Raw genomic sequence first — 12,734 nt, 5'->3', positions numbered from 1 at the left:
GTCGACCCAGCTTCAAAATGGACTGGGTTCCAAAGACCAACTGATCCCGCTTTGTGCTGGATCAGCTATGGAGGCATGTCATCAAACTTCGGTTTGTTGATAGTGGTTGCTCCAGGCACATGATAGGAGGCATCTCTCAACTGTACAACACTCTAAACATTGTTTGAGAGTATGTGTCCTTGCGGGAAAGGAAGAAAGGAAGTGATCACTCATGGTGTTTGTGCTTAATGACATGAAGAATTTTCAGATCTATTTTGAGATTACGCGTGCTGTTCTCAGACCTTCTTGACGCAAATTCAATGGGTGACTTACAGTTTGAGTTTTCTTCTCTATACTCCTGACTTTTTCTTAAGCTGATTCGCATTAAAGAGAAATAAAAACAAAACAAAAATTTTAAAATTTAAAAAAAAAAATCAAAAAATAATATGTTGGTCATGGAATGTGCTTGCGAGAGATGTTTTGGGAAGTGATATTATTAAGTGATAACAGACAATCTAAGTCTACGTAACGTACCTAAAGTTGAAGGGTCTATGCTCTGGTTCGATGTGTCGGTAGGCACGAAAGAAATCCAAATGGACATGACTAGGCAGAATTGAGCTTAGGAAATCAAATAACTTGACAAATCTTGATCTAGATAGTTCCGTTTAGCCTGACAATACGTCGCTCAGATAGGTTGAGCAGGGAGAGATATATGAGAATCTACTTGTCACATTAAATGAACCCGTATCTGGAACCATGGTTTAACTTTTCCTCGATGTGCGGATTCTGTCCTTAATTCCGGTATTGATGGGGCGACTGGTAAATTCCGATGAATTAGGTCTGTAGAAAATCATTTTCTTTCTTTCTTACTATTAGTCATATGTTGCCTCCTATGCGTGATTGGAAGAGATCCGACCTGGACTGTAACATATGCAACTCTATTTCTCTGTATATTATACATATACATATATGAAATTCCTCTTATCTGTTAGCCATATGTTGTCTCCTTTGCGTGACTAACAATCCGACCTGGTACACAGCATATGCACTGTAAGTGATAATACTCTGAATCTACCTTCTCCCCTAAATGATGGTCTGCTCATCCGATGTAAGGAGTACTCTGGAAGTCTTTGATTACGGGGGCATATCTGGAAGCGGGAAACATGTTCCACTACAATTAAAATTGAACACTCAAAGATTGTCTATAGATCTCGCTGCTCAATTTAGGTGGACAACAATATCCCTGGTCGTCGTCAACTGAATGGTCCTTAAGATATAGTATCTAGAAACTTAGGATCAGATATAATATCTAGGAACTTAGGATCACATTGTCTTGTCACTTATAGTATGTCCTTATTTTGTCACAATTTTTCGTGTTTAAGTGGACAACAATACTAGCGATCGACCAGACAAAGACGAGAAGATAGAAGGTACCGACAAGCGGATAAAGGTTGTCTAAAAACTTTGATCCCAAATCATCCTTAAAGTTAGATATTATTTTATTTTTGTTAAATTTGTTCATAGTTTTCCTCTATGCATAAATTTTAGGCGAAGAATTAAAAATAATTCAAAAATCAAACAAAAATCAGAAAATTAAAAATCCAAAAAATAGTGTTATTTCTTGTTCAGAAAAATCAGAAAATCCAAAAATATTTTTGTTTCTATTTTTATTTTGTGTGTTAATTTTTCTTTTAGTTTTGTTTTGTCTTGAAAAGTGATTTCTGGTATAGATAAGACTCATGAAGTTTGTGTTGAAGATTTCTGAGCCAAGGCTTCATCTGTGAGCATCGAAGAATTTGCATTCGGAGGAGCAAGAAATGAAGATTATTCTTTTGACATTCCATCCTTCAACCCCAGAAGCAAGGTGAAGCTGAAATCGAAGAATATGTGACAGATTGCATTGAATCCTCCTCAATCAGTCTGCTGCTATCTTTGTACCTGCTGAAGTGATCCAGAAGATTCGTTCTCTCTATTCTCTCTAAATATTCTCATGCTGAAATCACTATCTTTCAAGAATCAGTACAACAAGCCTCCTCACCCAATGTGCGTTAAATATCAAATTCTTGAAGAAATGACCAACCGCTCAAGATGAAGTCATTCATAGAAGATTCATATGTTCATCCTGAAGCTGTGAAGAATTTGAAGATTAATGCTGAACCCAAGTTCCCAATGAAGATTAACAAGAAAAGCTAGCTATTTTTTAGGGGGAGCTTGTTGGGTCATTTAGAAAAGAAAGCTATAAACCAAGGGGGAGATTATTGGGTCATAATTATTGGTTTATACTTTGCTTTTCTAGGAAAATATATTTTTTTCTATAATATAATATGTAATATTGTGGCTATGTACGGCTGCACATGTGTTTGCGGCCGCACACGCGTGTGCAGCTGTACACTCGTGTGCTGCTGGTGGCCCATGTCTCATATATATAGGGTGAGGAGTACATATAAGTGTACGGTTGGAGAAGAGAGCTAGTGTAGAGAGAGAGAAAGCTAGAGAGAAGAAGTGTGTATGTGAGAGAATCTATTGTAAGGAGCATCATTCAATATCATCAATACATCATAGATTCATCTTAATTCTTCTTTTCCTTTACTTCTATATGATCTGACATCATCCAATTGATTGGGATTCCGCACCATCAGTTGGATCTGATTGATACACAAGCAATTTTTGGGACTTACAAGTCGATAGGATACCGAGCCTATTTTAGCAAGGATCTCAAAAGGTCCTATGGATCTCGGGTTGAGTTTTCCCCTTTTTCCAAATCTTATAACTTTATTCCAAGGAGATATTCTTAGCATGACACTATCTCCAACCCGAAGTTCAAGTGGTTTTCGTTGAAAGTCGACATATTTCTATTGATGATATCGAGCTGTTTTTAATCATTCCTTGATATGCACGATCTTCTTATTGGTTTTGTGAACAATTTCTGGTCCAACTAGCAAAGTGCTCTATGCATGTTTCTGTGTTAGTTGGGTATCACCGACTTCTACCAAACATATCTGTGAATGAAACTTTCTATCGTAAAGTGCTTTAAAGGGTGCAACCTTTATGTTGGTGTGAATTGTTATAAAAGAAATCAACCTAAGGTAGGTGAGTATCCCAAGCATCTGCAAAGTCTATCACATATGATCTGAGCATATCCTCTAGTGTTTGTATGGTCATTTCACTTTTATCATCTGTCTGTGGGTGGTAGGTTGTGCTCATATCGTGTTGGGTTCCTAATCCTCATCAAATAGTTTGCCAAATCTAAGATGCCAATCTATTATCTCTATTTGAGATCATAGAGTCGGTATTCCGTGTAGCCGAACTATCTCCTTGACGTAAGTCCTAGCTATCTTTTCCATTTTTTCTGTCTATTTGATGGGTAGGAAATGGGTACACTTAGTCAGACGAATGATTACTACTCAAATCGTGTCGTAACTGCTAGTTGTTTTGGCTATTTTTGTGAAGAAGCCAATGTCGACTTGCTCCCATTTCCACTCGGGTGTTTCTAGTTGTTGTAGTAGGTTAGAGGGTTTTTGGTATTCTACCTTAAACTTTGCACAGGTCAGACATTTTCTCACGTAGGTGGCGATTACCGCTTTCATGTTTGGCCACCAATACCTCTTCCTTAATTCAAGGAACATCATATCAAATCCTAGGTGAAATAAGTATCTTGTCATGTGAGATTTGTGCAGTACTAGATCCTTGAGGTCTCCAAATTTTGGCACCCAAATTCGGTCCACGAAACGTAAAGTTCCATCTTCCTTAGACTCGAACTATTTATGCATACGTTGCAGCCATTCATCTGCCTTGTTCTCTTCCCTAAGTGCTCCAAATTGTGCTTCCTAAATTTGGGAAGGAAGCTTTGACAGAACTATTAGAGTGAGTGCCTTTACTCTACGAAGTTTGTCTTGTTCTTTTCTGCTTAAGGCATCAGCTACTATTTTAGCCTTGCCCGGGTGGTATCGAATCTGGCACTCGAACTCATTCAGTAGTTCTAGTAATCTTCATTGTCTCATGTTGAGCTCTTTTTGGTTGATAATGTGTTGAATACTTTTTTGATCGGTCTATATGGTACATTTGGCGCCATATAGGTAGTGTAGCCATATTTTTATGGCAAAAACTACGGCTCCCAACTCTAAGTTGTGGGTGGTGTAATTATTCTCATGAACCTTAAGTTTGCGTGAAGCGTAGAGGATGACCTTATCTCTTTGCATAAGCACACACCCCATACCCTAGTGCCAGGCGTCCCAATAGACGGATAAAAACCTCATATCCTTTTGAAAGTGATAGGATCGATGCACTACATATCGTGTTTTTCAGTTTCTGGAACATATATTCTTCTTTCTCCTCGCATATGAACTTTATGTCCTTATGCATCAGTGTTGTAAGGGGTTTGGCTATTTCAGAGAAATTATCGATGAATCTCTGGTAATATCCTGCTAATCTAAGAATTGGTGAATCTTCGTTGGCGTGGTAGGTGCTTCCTAATTCTTTATGGCATTGATTTTAGAAGGGTCTATGTGAATGCCTTTGCTACTAACCACATGTCTGAGAAAATGTGCGTCTCTGATCTAAAATTCACATTTTGAGAATTTGGCATATAATTTCTCTATCCTCAACAATTCCACGATGATATGCAAGTGTTGACCGTGTTCTTCCTTGGTTCGTGAGTATATCAATATATCATCAATAAAAACAATCACAAATTTGTCCAAGTATGGTTTACAGACATGGTTCATTAGATCCACAAAGACTGCTGGAGCGTTGGTTAAACCGAGAGGCATAACTAGGAACTCATAATGGCTATAGCAAGTTCAAAACATTGTTTTTGGGATGTCTTCTTCTTATACTCGAAGTTGACGGTACCTAGACCATTAATCAATCTTTTAGTAGAAGCTGGTTCCTTATAGTTGGTTGAATAGATCGTCAATCCTTGGGAGTGGATATCTATTCTTGATTGTCAATTTATTCAACTCCCAGTAATCGATATACATTCTGAAGGTTCCATCCATCTTCTTGATGAATAAAAGTGGGGACCCTAAGGTGAGAAGCTTGGTATTATGAAGACCTTATCCATAATTTCTTCAAGTTGGCCAAACAGCTCTTGAAAGTCCAAAGGGGCTTATTGTGACATCCCCATTTTCATGGCCAGAAAAGACTGATTTTGTTTATGCTTTATAAAAATCAGAGTTCCTCTTTTAATAAAAATGTTGCGGAATTTGTTCCTAGTAAAACATGATAAATACGTTATCAAATCATTTCCAAAGAAAAGTATTTTTATTCATTTAAAAACATTTGGGATGTCATCGTAAATACAGAAACATAAGCATAAACAGAACTCACATTCACTATTACTAGTGATTTATATCTCCTTAATCTCTTAGTGTAATGTGACTTCATATCAACATTTATGATATAAATAAACTAAGTGGGTCAGGTTGGAAACCTGGTGAGTACAGAGGGTTTTCAAACCACAATAATATAATTATTATGTTTAATCTTCAAACAATTAATCAACCTAATTATCCATCCGCATTATCTTCTTCACACTTAAGGATCCACCCTAGGAATCAACTATTCATCATTTATTTATTCCTAAGGATCACCATAAGGAATTCGCACGAAGTCCATCGTTACTAAGGTTTATATATTATAACTGGTGAACACGTAGTACAAAACATCTGGTGAACACTTAGTTCAAAAATAACTAGTAAACACACTTAGTTCAAAAATACCTAGTGAACACACTCAGTTCAAAATACCTAGTGAGCACCTAGTTCAAAAAGACCTACAGGTTACGAGCCTGCTAGCATTCCACTGGACTGTCTAGTATAGTCCGTGGTCGTCATCTATACTCCACTAGATGACTGGATCACTATCAACATTGATGTCTTTCATCGTGTTATCACACAACAACTATTTTATCTACCCATTTTTTACCCAACACATTTTGTAGATATCAAATACATATACAGTTTAAATCATTTAAAATATGTATAAAAATATTTCACCCATCATAGACAGCAAGTATTCAGACAATATGCACACATAGCACGTAATTTATATTAAAATACTTCACATCTATGTGTAAGATAAAATTAACTATTCACTAACCTGATAAGGTGGTGACTCGGTACTCGGACGACACTTCGTTTACTTTAAACAACTCCTTTGACATAACCTACTATCATTACGACTAGAGTTTAGTTTAATGCTCGGCGAAACTAATTAATAGTCTAACTATTATTACTATTATATAAGCATTAACACAGTATTTTCACCCACTATGTACACACAAGGGCTAGACAAGGAACACCGGAGGGTAGGATCATTTTGGCCTATAGCACTTCTGAAATCCAACAACCCAAGCGGCCCTCCAAACTAGATTCCCCGTACCGCGAGTGGTTAAAAACATATTATAACGACACTTATATAACACATAATAATAGCCCAAATAAATATTATAAGGTCCTAATAACATTACTATATTTGAATAAAATCTATATTCTAAATAGTGTAGGCGTAGCTAACTTACAGCGGGTTTTTATTTAAAACCGGGCTTCGCTGGAGCAGCGTTTCCGAGTTGAAAGCTTTTCTTCTCGGAGACGTCGGGCGCTCTGGGACTTCCTTCTTGTTCTAGGGAGGGTCCCTAGACTTGGGAGGGGTTTAGGGAGGCTAGAGAGATAAAAAAAAAAAAAAAAGGTTATGGTGTGAAGAAATTATGAAGAGTTCATCTCTTATTTATAGGAGTTTTATCGTACAGTATACCCTAAGCTTCGTCCATATCTTCCGTGTAAGAGCTCATTTTTCTACGTTCTTTATATCTATGCATTGGTATTTTCGAGTACTACAACATTCATTTAGACCCAGCCGGCTAATTCTCATTATATCTCAGATTTACAAATCTGTATTCGAATTCGCCGCGCTCGAAGAGTAGAGACTATGTTCTGTCCATATCTCTAACATACAAGCTCTATTATCGATGTTCTTTATATCCACGCATTGATATTTATAAGTACTAAAATTTTCATTTAGATCCCGTAGGCTAATTCTCATTCTATCTTAGATTTACAAAATTGTATCGAATTCGTCGCACTCGAAAAGTAGAGACTAAGCTGCATCCATATCTTTCACATACGAGCTCAATTTTTGACTGTCTTTTTATAAGTTCCTCATACAAAGTCAGATTTGGGCATTCTTTTTAAGGACGATCTCAGTTTAACATATTCTACGAATTTTGTTTAGATTACTAAGGCTAAAAAGTCATCTATCCTAAATTCACTATTTACGTCTCCCGGTGTCATGCCGGTTTTGCCTAAAAACTTCGACGGGTGATTGCTTCTTTGTTATAACTCAGATTTCGGCGTTCTTTATATGTACGGACCCTTGTAACATATACAACAACTTGGTTAAGATTAATCATTCTAAATAATCTTCTATCATAAACTCATTTTTTTGATGCTTATTGTCTCTGAGTTGACTAACCCGGATCTGCGGACGTTATAATTATCTCACCCTTAGGATAATTACGTCCCAGAATCATCAATGAAACAGGGCAGTATAATGACTCCATACGTTATCTCTTTATCCTAGGTAATAATCGTAACTTCTTTGTTCCTTCGAATGAGTATCTAACTGTTGGACTCCTTGACTGCAGGTGGTGCTCGATCTTGCACTTACTCCCTATCTCACGTTAGACTCTAAATTATGACCCTTCAAGTCATAATCTCGATCCTCACTGGATACAAACTTAAGATAAGTTCTTTTTATTACTACAATGGAACAACGTGTCATATTCTAATGACGTATCACTGTATGTTGCAACGCTTAGACACAGGTCTCTTAGAGTCTTCCAGAACAAACTATACTTTCCTTCATGTTCTAATCTCATCTTAAAAGGTAGCATTTCTAGCGACAAGCAACCGTCACGATACCTCTACTGATAGCTTTGATTAATTCTTCTGGCTTAAGTCAGGTGCTACATCGAACTTGGTCATCGGAACGATGTAACATACTCGTCGTAGTCAGACTCAGTTTGATATGACCACTAGGGTCGGAATAACAATCATCTTCTTAGTCATTACTGAAATGATGGTAACGATATACTTGAATAAAAAGAAATCAATTACTAGCTTCGTGGTAACCTTGTAACTTTTCCTGATCCAAGCGCGAGTCCTGTGCTTCCGGTAGTATAGGCCTCTACTACCTTCACACCTACTCATATTCGTCCCAAGTATTGTCTCGCAGTTTTCCAAGTCGTTATTACAAAAACAATTTTAACACATACAAATGTGTCCAAACAATCATATAATTTTCTCTAGACTCTACTAGGACTTCTTCCATGCATATCTTCAATCATCAATTCTACTTGAACTCGGTTGGTGATGGAAATGTCAGACGATGGGATAACTTCATGGATTAAACAAAAATCTTTGTTTCTACTAATGAAAGTGTACGTCTCCCAAACTAGACGTATTATTTATTAGACGCATTCTAAATGCATGATATTACTCTTACGATATCTTCCGATAGGTACCATTCAGTATTGTAAGCCTTCTCATTTCCTCCATTCACTCAATTCACTACGAGTCTTCACCAAGATGTTCTGCACACCAAAGCAGGTGTACGATGTATCGAGACGAGAATATAGATAGAGGAAGATTTAGATGCGTATTCCTCCTTATTACTTCGAAAAGTTACATGCCAGTTCTAACACCGTAATTAAACGTTTAGAAATCTGAACACATAAAATTTCCAGATTCGGTTGGCAACAGACCATACATCCGATCGAACAATAGAATAAAGCATCACAAATCATTTAGCACATAAAAGCATTTTAGGCATCTTCCCTAATTAAGCTACTGCTTGTGTCTATTTAGGTGCACTAAAATATATTGGACACACTCCTCACGATCATCGCTTAGCATTCTATGTATAAGTCAAGAAATAATTCGTTATTCCTAATTCGCTTAAACTAATGCTCTGATACCAACTGTCACATCCTCATTTTCATGGCCAGAAAAGAACGATTTTGTTTATGCTTTATAAAAATCAGAGTACCTTTTTAATAAAAATATTGCGGAATTTGTTCCCAGTAAAACATGATAAATACGTTATCAAGGCATTTCCGAAGAAAAGTATTTTTATTCATTTTAAAACATTTGGGATGTCATCGTCAATATAAAAACATAAGCATAAACAGAACTTACATTTTCGTTATTACAAGTAATCTATATTTCCTTAATATCTTTGTGTAATGTGACTTCATATCAACACCTGTGATTTAAATAAAACTGAGTGGGTCAGGTTGCGAAACCTGGTGAGTACATAGGATTTTCAACCCACAATAATATAATCATTATGTTTAATCTTCAAACAGTTAATCAACCTAATTACCCATCCCCATTATCTTCTTTACTCTTAAGGATCTACCCTAAGAATCAACTATTCAACGTTCATTTATTCCTAAGGATCATCCTAATGAATTGGCACAGAGTCCATCGTTACCAAGGTTTATAGATTACAACTGGTGAACACGTAGTCCAAAACATCTAGTGAACACTTAGTTCAAAAATAACTAGTGAACACACTTAGTTCAAAATTTTCTAGTGACCACACTCAGTTCAAAATACCTAGTGAGCACCTAGTTCAAGAACACCTAAAGGTTACGAGCCTGCTAGCATTCCACTGGACTGTCTAGTATAGTCCGTGGTCGTCATCTATACTCCACTAGATGATTGGATCACTATCAACATTGATATCTTTCATCGTGTTATCACACAACAACTATTTTATCTACTCATGATTTACCCAACACATTTTGTAGATATCAAATACATATATAGTTTAAATCATTTAAAATATGTATAAAAATCTTTCACCCAGCATAGACATCAAGTATTCAAAAAATATGCACACATAGCATGTAATTTATATTAAAATACTTCATATCTACATGTAAGATAAAAGTAAATATGCACTCACTTGATAAGATGGTGACTCGGTACTCAGACGACACTTCGTTTACTAAAAACAACTCCTTTAACATAACCTACTATCATTACGACTAGAGTTTAGTCTAATTCTCAATGAGACTAATTAATAGTCTAACTATTATTACTATTATATAAGCGTTAACACAATACTTTTCACCCACTATGTACAGACAGGGGCCAAACAAGGAACACCGGAGGGCATAATCATTTTGGCATATAACACTTCTGAAATCCAGCAACCCAAGCAGCCCTCCAAACCAGATTCTCCGTATCGCGAGTGGTTAAAAAGATATTATAACGACAGTTATATAACTCATAGTTATAGCCCAAATAATTATTATAAGGTCCTAATAACATTACTATATTTAAATAAAAGCTATATTAGAAATAGTGTAGACGTAGCTCACTTACAGTGGGTTTTTAATAAAAACCGACCTTCGCTGGAACAACGTTTCCGAGTCGAAAGCTTTTCTTTTCTGAGCCATTGGGCGCTCCGGGACTTCCTTCTCATGCTAGGGAGGTTCCCTAGACTTGGGAGGGGTTTAGGGAGGCTAGAGAGAATTTAGAGAGATAAAGAAAGGTTATGGTGTGAAGAAATTATGAAGAGTTCATCTATTATTTATAGGAGTTTTATCGTAGAGTAGTCCATAAACTTCATCCGCATCTTCCGCATACAAGCTCCGTTTTCAGCATTCTTTATATCCACGCATTGGTATTTACAAGTACTACAACTTTCATTTACACCCCATCGGCTAATTCTAATTGTATCTCAGATTTACAAAAATGTAGTCGAATTCGTCGTGCTCGAAGAGTAGAGACTATGTTTTGTCCAAATATCTAACATACAAGCTCTATTATTGACGTTCTTTATATCCACGCATTGGTATTTATGAGTACTACAATTTTCATTTAGATCATGTTGGCTAATTCTCATTCTATCTTAGATTTACAAAACGATATCGAATTCGCCGCGCTCGAAAAGTAGACACTAAGTTGCGTCCATATCTTTCGCATACGAGCGTCGTTTTCGACTGTCTTTTTATCATTTAACTCCTAATAACGATATATTCATTTCTCGTTTATATTATTTTGGCTGAAAACCGACCAATCTAAAATTCAAATTTCCAGGTTGCGTGTTCTTATGTTAAATCTTTGAAAAATCATAACTTCCTCATACAAAGTCAGATTTGAGCGTTGTTTTTATGGACGCTCTCAATTTAAGATATTCTACGACTTCTGTTTATATTACTAAAGCTAAAAAGTCCTCTATCGTAAATTCACTATTTACGTCTCTCGGTGTCGTACCGGTTTTGCCTAAAAACTTCGACGGGTCATAACTTGTTTGTTATAACTCGGATTTCGGCGTTCTTTATATGTATAGAACCCTTGTAACATATACAAAAACTTGGTTAATATTAATACTTCTAAATAATATTCCATAAAAAACTCATTTTTATGCTTATTGTCTCTTAATTGACTAGACCGAATCTACGTACGTTACATTTATTGGTAAGGAGATTTTGCCAATGGTGCTATAATTGGATCTGGGATAACTTCTCAGGTGGAATCTTGCTCTAATCCTCAGAAACATGGAAATTGCTATGAATTTTGTTCAACTCCTCAAGTAGGTCTAACCGATATGCCACCTATAGCTAAGCCTTAAGTATTGATAGAACATGTACTTATGTGCTTCCTCTAACAATGTCTAATGGACTCCACTAGAAACTGGAACCCAAACTCTTCGACGCTGGGTCAATAAAATATGATCGTTGGTGATGAATCTGTCAATCGCCCCATGATCTTCTACTTCTTCAAGTTCTCCTTCTTGCTTCCCTCTTTTCTAGCCTCTTTGGTCAAATCTTGAAGTGGCGAACTAATGGTCATCCTCAAACATAAGTCTCAGATAGGAGCAGCAGCCATCTTACGGCTCAAGGCATCAACGATCACATTGGAATTCCCCGAATGGTAAAGGATCACATAACTATAATCCTTCACCACGCTAATCGACCTACGTTTCCTCATATTCAGGTTCGACTGGTCTATAAGATATCTCATACTCTTGTGATTCGTGTATAATGTACATCGTACACCATAAAGATTGTGAATGCCCCTAATTCCAAACCATGCGTCGGATACCTAGCCTTGTGAGGCTTCAATTGCCTAGAAGCATACACAATAAACCTACCTTATTGCATGAGCATCACCTCTAAACAAATTATTGAAGCATTACAACATAACACAAAGTCCTCAACACCTCTGGAAGGGTCAATACCGAGGCCTCACATATTCTCTGCCTCAAAGTCTCAAATGTAGCCTGCTGCTGTGGCCCCACAACAAAAATACACACTCTACTTCATCAAGCAAGTGAGATGAATAACAATCTTTGCGAAATCCTAAATAAACCTCCGATAGTAACCTGCCAGCCTAAGAAAACTTTGGATCTCATATGGAAGCTTCGGGACCTCCCACTACATAACAACCTCAATTTTGGCCGAATCGACCGGAATGCCATTCAGCTTGATGATTTTCCCCAAGAATTGGACCTCTTTTAACAAAAACTCACACTTGGAGAACTTAGAATACAACCTCTCCTTCCTCAACACTCAAAGTAACTCTTGTAGTTACTCCTCATGCTTCTATTTGTTCTTAGAGTAGACCAAAACATCATCAATGAACACAAAGATTGACCTATCAAGCATCATCCTGGATAAATGATTAATCAAATCCATAAAATACTACAAGTTCATTTAGCCCAAACGACATCACTACGAACTC

The sequence above is a fragment of the Lactuca saligna genome, chromosome 3 (genome assembly GCF_052625555.1).
Source record: "Lactuca saligna cultivar CGN05327 chromosome 3, ASM5262555v1, whole genome shotgun sequence".
NCBI classification, from domain to species: domain Eukaryota; kingdom Viridiplantae; phylum Streptophyta; class Magnoliopsida; order Asterales; family Asteraceae; genus Lactuca; species Lactuca saligna.
The sequence above is the reverse complement of the archived record's forward strand: the minus strand, read 5'-3'. Positions refer to the sequence as shown.